The sequence below is a fragment of the Glycine max genome, chromosome 16 (genome assembly GCF_000004515.6).
Source record: "Glycine max cultivar Williams 82 chromosome 16, Glycine_max_v4.0, whole genome shotgun sequence".
NCBI lineage: Eukaryota > Viridiplantae > Streptophyta > Magnoliopsida > Fabales > Fabaceae > Glycine > Glycine max.
The window spans coordinates 21628238-21637994 of NC_038252.2; positions in this window are offsets into that span (position 1 = coordinate 21628238).

A 9757-nucleotide genomic window follows, 5' to 3' on the forward strand; every position below is an offset into this window, starting at 1 on the left:
TTCATAGTTGTAGGGTTGTCTATCTTGGGACAGTCAGAGTGTCAGCTAATTAGGTAGGAAATTTAGCAGTTGGGAAGGTTGTACTTATCAACTCCTAGACCTCATTGGAAACAATGTCCTAATAAGTTCTGAAAAAAATTGGTTGGAAGCCATGTGGACTTGGAGCCTTACAAGGGCTCATACAGAATACAATTTGCTTAACCTCCTCCATTGAAACTAGCCTGGTAAGAGTCTTTAATAAATCAACACTGATACAGGAAATATATATTATCCAACTTCAAACTATTGGAAGCACATGCCTCATTAGAATGAACTCTGAATGAAGAAAATGTTTTTTTTATTACACAGCTTATGAAATCTGAAAATTTCAGAGCCACCTTAGTGCCTTAATCTATTACAACATGCAAAAAGTTGGTACAGATACCACAAAGTTACACTGCTTATTATCAGATGTAGATAGTTTGGCATGCAACTGCATTCGATTTAAGAACTTAGTGACCTGGAGGAGGGTGGGAAGATTATCAAACAATAACAAGTTAAAAATATTTGTTTCAGTTGCTGTTAAAAACAAACATGAGAGTATTGAATCTTGCATTAGAGACAACTAACTGCAATAAAAAGACTAAGTAGATAGAAGTTAAGGAAATTTCACACAAACAAAAGAACAACTCAACCACAGCAGTAAAATGCCTGCATAAAAGAAAGTAGTCACTTGGTAAATGTATAAAAAAAACTTGGTTGTTCAAATACGTACAGAATTTAAATCCTTAAGATAAATTAACACGGGCAAATTTCCAATGATAATTAAAATCTGGAAAGAACAGGGGCAGAAAGCTGTCTTAATTGTATTTGTTATTTTAACATCAACGTCTCAGATGTTAGATATTAAATATGTTAATAATAAGCCTAAATGATTTATCAATAGTCAATTTGCAAGTACAGGATCACGCCATTGAAATGAAGCAACAAAATAATTACCTCTTCTGCATCCAATGATACCCCAATCAGTCTAGTAATGTAAGATAGAGAAACTTCCATATTGTAGATAGATAAATCAGGGTATATGTTTTCACAATAACTTCCATATTGTAGATAGAGTGATGATGGCTAAATGTGCACCATTAATAATTGGGGGTAAGGATAACAAAGTTCTATCATAACATTATAGAATATTAATAGTTGAATTCAACATGTATGAAGAATACTAGAGAAAATTGACAATAGTAGTTTTCTGTTCATAAAGCACACAAATAATAGAAATTATACAAGGATCAATTATAAAAGCATTTCAGCAAGTTAACTTCATCAAAATTTAGTGGAAAACTGGGAATGCATCTCGTTGATGAAAACATGAAAATTCTTTTCAGTTTATGCATCCATGCGATGGCGACTGGCTAGTGTGTATGGGTATGGTTGTTTCATGAGTTAATATGAAAGTTTTGTTGAATAACTTCCAACACCTTTACATTGCAATATTGCATATAATATGAGTTTATTTTATGCTCAAAATCTGTCAGTTAATTTTATAAATTAGAATTTCAACCTATAAGATGTCTAAATATAACTTTGAGACAGCTAAGTAGCCAACAGATCAATCACATATAAAAATGTAATATTTTTATAATCATGCCAGAATTTCTATCATTATTCTTTACATTCTCTAACTGAATTGTTTCTCCCCATATCTCCTCAACTTTGAGGGTGAGCACTGGCAGTTGGCACAACAATATAGCTACTGCTTTGACCCTTGGAAACAACTTGTTGTGAGTAACTCTACATACATCTACCCTCCCTAAATCCCTAACTTGGTAGCAGCCTCATAGGGTTGCCATCCCCATACAAATGTGATATGAACCAGAAATATAATACATATATAATCTTATTTTTAATTGTTAAATTTAAATTTTTAAGACTACACAAATATTCTGTGCAAAATACATAACCTGTAGAGTTTTACAAGATTCTCACAACATAATGCAAATGAGAGATAAAAGATTCCAAATCTTCATAACCAGAAAAAATGAGAATAACATCTTGGACATTACTATTTCATAGCATAATGCAAATGAGAGCTAAGATTTCAGATCTTTGAAAATTTAAATATAAGGGTTCTATGAACACATCATACCTCTTACTGTCATATATAATAGGGAAAACAAGGGAATCCTCAATTATATGCAAGAATTTGTTGAGTTTCAAATCTGACTGTCAAACAAATCAACAAATATTCAACCATGTCTCAAAGGAAGCACATCCACACAGAAAAAGATAATCACGGATGAAATGAAAACATAATTGGGTTTGATGGCCTATAAAGGGGGTGATACAATTTACTTTGTTTAATTTCAATTATCACTCCAGCATTAGGCATAACAACAATAGGTATTTTCAATCTAAAGTTTTTACTTGCATGTCTTTTTTGGTATGGACTTGCTTTACTAGCCTGTTTATTTTAGCTCATTGATATTTTAAAGGGCTTAATTAGACATGGTAAGGGATTGGAGGATTGGAGATCCCTGCTTGAGTTAATGATTTGGTCTTTTTGTTGACTGTGTTCTTTTTGGCTCCTTTGTTGTTTTTCCTATTTTTAGTCATTGTACCTACCTTATGAAATTTCTCATAAAATTTATGTGCCTTCTGAGTTTGACATTCAGGTATGATTACATAAAGATACATTGAATTAACCACTTTCAACATTATCAATAAATTACAACCAAGACAATGCATCTAACATCATACTAGCATGCCATATGTTCGCATTGTGAACACATTGACATCCAACAACTATGAAACCTATCCAACATGCAGCATTGTTGACAAGATATATCTATTAAACAAAAATCTATTAAAATTTTGGCTCTTGCTCTCTTAAGAAACAAATGATCATGTTGTAAAGATCATAAATTCTTGTTACCTAACTAAAAAAACCTAATACTTTGGTCAATGCTTGAAAGCAAAATATGTAAACTATCCTAAAATCATGCTTCCCTCAAATGCAAAAACATGTATAGAATTAGTCCGATCTGCCAAGTAATAAGCAGAAAAAGGAGTGTCAAACAGCACCAAGATGCCCTCTGTAGCCAAATACATACAACCAAGACAAGATTAAAATTTCACAACATAGCAAATCCCTCTATTTGACACCATATCACCATGAATTGCAGGTAATCTCATAATTCCACAATCAACATTGCAGACTCATCATTTCTAGTCAACCAAATATAGGTTGCCTTATCCCCTGCCCCTAGAAAAACTGAAGAAAAACTCAAAATCTGCTAAACCAAATCCACTCAAACCCTTTCTAAGAGTCATCAAATTCACCAAAAGATACCAAACATGACACATTAAAATTGGTGAAAGAACATACCTGATGAATTAGAGGGTACATTCAATTAGTACAAATAGGACATTCCAGCAACTCATGGACGCTGGTTGCCAGAGCAATTGCGTTGGGGCCCACAGAATTGATGTGACTAGGGCCTCCATTGCGAGGCTTTATGGAGGAAAACTCAGAGTGATGATGGTTGGCGTGGATCTCATCCTTATCCATGCCGTCCGAGGATTACACACACTTAACGCTCTCTAAGTCCATCAACTCACCAAACCAAACCCCCTTCCTTCCACCATTGAAGGTAAAAACACGAAAAGAAAAACACCCACTTACCAAAATCTGAAATTTCACCGTATTAATTATCTAGGCATTCCCCTTTTTTCTCAATCTTCTTCCTTCAATTCCCTTTTTTCTTCTCTCGGTTTTTAGAAGAAGAAAAAAATAAATAAAAGAAAACAGAGAGAATAGGAGAAGAAAGATGGTGTGGACATGGATCGATAAATGGATGAGGATGAGAAATGGAGCAAGAGAGAAATTGAACAACGACAAATTATTGTTGCAAAATGACCATCCATAACTAATTTAGTATTATCCCTGGTCCACTTTTGCCTTGCTGGAAGAAATTACTGTTTAATTCTTCTTATAGTTTACTAGATAGCATGCCAATTACAATGTTAACTAAATGATTCTGTTGTTGTTGCAGTCAATAACAGTAGCAGTTAGGAATGTTGGGACAACTGGTGAAGATCTTTTTGATGTGACACCTGGTTTTGTAGTTCTGAAAGCTTTTTTGGGTAAGACATGCTATCCTCTATTACTTATATAATGAGGCTTTGAAGTATTAGTTAGATTTGGGGTCTTTTACATTGATCAACACATAATATACCTTGCATGGGGTAATGTTTTGATCTTCGGCTGTGTATGAAGCATGTGTGCATTATCTAATATCATCTTCAATAGAACATATAATATATATTTCTTTCTCTTATGGATGCAGGCATTTATCACTATTGGTCTTCATATCTGGTAAGTGAATTCACTATTGTTTCCTTTCCTTTTGTGAACTGCAAACTCAAAATTGGAACTAATATTGAATATAGCACCACTAGCTCTAATTTTGAAATGTGATTAATGTCTTCCTAAATTGAAATATATCCATGCAGCATGAAACTTTGTGGTTGCTTGCATGTTGTTTGAATTGATTGTGGATAGACATGAAACTTGGGGGCTGAAATATATATTAATTAGAAGCACCAGTAGTACCACATAATAAATGTAAATTTAGCAGCACCACTTTAAGAAATAATAGCCACCCAAGATCAAACCTAGCACCCGCACAAACATAGAATCAACTGGCTCACACTAACCACTAAGGCAAGACACAACAATTGTTATATTTTTATCAGTCACCATACATTATTGTGTTAGAATTAAATTTCTATGGCATTTTAGTCAACAATGTTAGATTTTATTTATATTTTTAGCAGCTGCTCATGTTTGTGTAGCATTTATTGTGCTTCACAACAGTGAATTCCTTTTACTGCCCCTGCCTGCAATTTCATTGTAGGGCAAGCTAACAATTTTAGTGAAATGTTACACCCACTATAATATACATATATGTTATGTTTATATTAATGAGACATTGGTTAAATTTAGGTTGGCAATTTTTTACCAGTTGTGTAGGTGAAGATTAAAGATACTTAGGACAATTGACTTTTTTGGTTGACCGAAGATAATTAAAGTCATAGCATTTGAAGTTGTCATTACCGCAATGATCTTTATTGTCAAAACCATCTATCTAGGTATGTAACTTAATCCGACTTTTATTTGGATTCTAAGTTTGTTGTTCATATATTTCTATTATTGTCCACACCATGATTAATATGGATAGTTTGGATTAGTCGTGGTATGGAATCTTGAATTGTCCGTTCAGACAGTTTGGGAACTCTTTTTTTTTTTTTTTACTTCATTCATAGTTACAGGTTAAGTATGATGTGTTATATTTGATAAAATTTCAGTTTATTGCGTATTGCTTTGTTCTCCGGGTGCATTCTTGATTGTGGTCAATTTATGTGACCGCTTTCATTTTGTGTACTTGGAGACCAATGCGAAATGCTGCCGAAATTTCATCAAATTTATCATAACATACTTAACTTGTACATATGAATGAAGTAAAAAAGGTGGTTCTTAAATGGGATAGGACCTCACCTTCATATAAAATAAGTGAGAATATCATGCATATGGCATAACAGAGACGTTATAGAACAAAAAACATGAATCGAAGTTGGAATCAAGCACTGTGCATAAGTGATGAGTATGAAAAAGGGGTTGAAGATTTCTTGGAGTTTGCGCAACAACATGCACTAGTGTAGGGTGGAAATTATTTTTGTCCTTGTGTTAACTCTGTCAATGGAAGGCATCAATCATTAGATGATATTAGATCACATCTTATTTGTGATAGCCTCAGTCGGAGTTATACAAATTGGATATGGCACGGTGAATTGCCATAGATCTCAACACCCACCAACACTGAAGCGGCACAAGTACAAACCGGAGATCGAATGGAAGACATGATACACGATCTTGGGCAAAAGGGTTTTTTTGCAAGCTCATGCACCCTATTATGAAGAATTACAAACAGATTTGAAGCTGCCATTGTACTTCGGGTGCATAACCTTCACTCGGCTATGTACGGTGCTAGCTTTGGTCAACTAGAAGGCTAGATTTGGGTGCAGTGACAAAAGTCTGACTGAGTTACTTGTGTTATTGAAGAATATGCTTCGTAATGATAACAAGTTACCCAAGAGTCACTACGAGGCTAAGAAAATATTATTTCCTATGGGTATGGAGTACCAGAAAATTCATGCATGCCGTAATGATTGTATGCTGTATAGAAATGAGTTTGCGGAAATGCGGAATTGCCTGACATGTGGGGTTTCACGATAAAAAGTGAACGACAGGGAATACACTAGTGATGTAGGCACAAACAGCACTCGTCCAACAATGGTTTGTTGGTACCTTCCAATTATACTGAGGTTTAAGTGATTGTTAGCTACTGCACATGATGCTTCAAACCTTAAATGGCATGTAGTTGGCAGAATAAATGATGGGTTACTCCGACATCCCGTTGATTCTCCACAGTGGAAGACAATTGATCACTTGTATCCTGAATTTGGAGTGGAACCAAGAAACCTACGACTTGGTCTTGCTTCGAATGGCATGAATCCATTTGGTAGCTTGAGCACTAGTTATAGTTCATGGCATGTTTTGTTAATGATTTACAACCTTCCTCCTTGGTTTTGCGTGAAACACAAATACATGATGTTGTGTATAATGATAACGGGTCCAAGACAGCCAGGAAATGATATTGATGTCTATCTAACTTCGTTGATTGAAGACTTGCGCAACTTGTGGGAAGAGGGGGTTGATGTGTATGATGAAAATGTTGGACAGACCTTCAGGTTACGTGCGATGATATTTTGCACCGTTAATGACTTTCCAGCTTATGGGAATTTAAGAAGACATAGTGTGAAAGGACACCACACATGTCCAATTTGTGAGAAAAACACGAGTTTCATCCAACTTAAACATGGGAAGAAGATAGTATATACAAGGCATCGAAGATTTTTGAAACATTATCACCTGTATCAGCGATTGAAGAAAGCATTTAATGGAACCCATGAGAGTGAAGGTGCCTCGGAACCGTTAGCTGGACATGAAGTGTATGATCGAGTGAAAGACATCGTAACTGTTTTTGGTAAAACACACAGGAAGGATCATGCTGACAAGAACATTTGGAAGAAAAGGTCAGTATTCTTTGATCTTCCTTATTGGGCCAATCTACATGTTCGACATTGTCTCGATGTAATGCATGTGGAGAAGAGTGTGTGTGATAGTTTAATAGGCATTCTTCTTAACATTAAAGACAAGACAAAGGATGGTTTGAAATGTCATCAGAATTTGGTGGAGCTAGGTATACGATACCAGTTGCATTTGCAGGCACAAGGTCGGCGAATGTATTTGCCCCCAGCATGTTACACAATGTCAACCAAGGAGAAAAAACATTTTTGTCATTATCTAAAAAATGTTAAACTGCCACAAGGATACTCTTCCAATATCAAGAGCCTTGTGTCAGTTAATGATTTGAAGTTGGTTGGCTTGAAATCTCATGATTGTCACGTGTTAATGCAACTACTGTTGCCAGTGGCCGTTCGTGGTATCTTGCCTGAGAAAGTTAGGGTTGCCATAACCTGCTTGTGTTTTTTCTTTAATGCTATTTGTAGCAAGGTTATTGACCTAAAACAATTGGATGATTTGGAGAATCAAGCCGCCATTATCTTGTGTGAATTAGAGATGTATTTTCCGCCATTGTTTTTTGACATCATGATTCACTTAATTGTTCATCTTGTATGTGAGATTCAGTTGTGTGTGTCCGTGTTTTTATGTTGGATGTATCTTGTTGAATGCTACATGAAGGTGTTGAAAGCATATACAAAAAATCAATATTGACCAGAGGCTAGCATTGTTGAAAGATACGTTGTTGAGGAAGCTATTGAGTTTTTTTTTCTGAATATATGCACACCGGTACACCAGTGGGAGTTCCTCAAAGTCGTCATGACTGTACCATTGAAGGTTGGGGCACACGAGGATTCAATGTTGTAACCATGGATCGCCAACAGCTGTCACAAGCTCATTTATACGTATTACACAATACAACAGAGGTCATCCCATACATAGATGCTCACAAACAACATGTTAGCGGTATTCACCCAAAAATGAACATGACGAGGTTGTTGCAAGAGCACAATAGAAATTTCATCCACTGGTTTCGACAAACAATCTTTGTCGATCACAGTGCTTCAAACACATTAAGATTGCTAGCTGTCGGTCCAAATTTGAATGTGCCAACTTGGAAGGGATATGATATCAATCATTATTCTTTCTACACAAAGTCCCAGGATGATAAAAGTAGTGTGCAGAATAGTGGGGTGACTGTTGATGGTCAATCGGATCACTTTTGTAGTGCTTCAGATAACAATCTCATTCAAGCATGCATGCCTTACTATGGAGTCATTCAAGATATTTGGGAGTTTGATTACGGTTAATTTAGAGTACCTCTCTTCAAATGTCAGTGGGTCAATGGAAATACCGGTGTGCATCAGGACAAAATGGGATTTACTTTTAGTAGATCTTCAAAAGGTAGGTTACAAGGACGACACATTCATTATGGTAGCGCAAGCTTGACAGGTGTTTTATGTAGAAGATCCCTGCGACTCTAGATGGTCAATGGTTTTGCAAAGGAGAACAATTTCTAGCAATCACCATATTGATGGTTCAACAGTTGATGTCAATGATATGCCTCCTTTCTCTAAAGACATGCCTTCGATTAATGATGAACAATAACAGGATGATGTATATGCAAATCATACTGATCATGATGAGGGTTTATGGGAGAACATTCCTACATAACTGCCTAAGCACAAAGCACCATATATGTCGCATAATTGTAATGCATAAATTTATAATTAAATTTACAACTTATTGCGTATTACATAACTAAATTTGTCCTAACTGAATTTGTTTTATATCTGCAGGCTCATGGAAACACCCCCAACATCCCCACCACATTCAGATAATCCTCTGGTGGTTACTTCTAGGAGGACTAGACAATCCACCAGGCTCAGAAGGCTGACTACTAGAAGCTTAGATCAGCCACGACCAATTGTTAACGTCAATCTTGCCATTGGAAGAGGATCAGGGCCCCATAAAGAAAAATTTCACAATTATCTAGGGGTTGTTGCACGGGAAAAAATTTATGTTGTCCACTCCAACTGGAATATTGTCCCGAACGATCTGAAGAAGCTAATTTGGGAAGATATTTTGGTAAGTGGTTTAAAGTACACGTATGTTTATGATTGTCTTTATAAGTCACTTTAATATGAATCATTCATGCACTCTTACATAACAACTTTCATGTTCAGCGCAAATTTGACATCCCCGAGGGTGAGGATGCCAAAAAGAAGGTGATGTCAACAGTCACAACTAGATGGAGGCAATTTAAGTCTTCCTTGACTTCTAAATTTGTGTATGCTGACAATGAGGGTCAACAAATAAATGATCCTACACAGTGAAGTATGGTCTTGATCCAGCTACATAGGCGGAATTTGCAAAAAGCCGCCAAACCCCTAATTGGTAGGTTTGTGAATTTTTCTTGTATTTCAAAATGAATTCAGATAGTAAATTAAAGTCATGTAATATACAAAAATTATTGGTTGTGTTTCTAAGGGAATATAGAAGAAGGCGCAGGAGATTCAAAAATACAATGACTACCTCCACTTACTGTCTAGTGGGGGGTATGATCTTCTAGACAAAAAACTTATGGACGAGAAAAGGAAGCATCAAGAACATCTAGCTGAGTTTATTGAA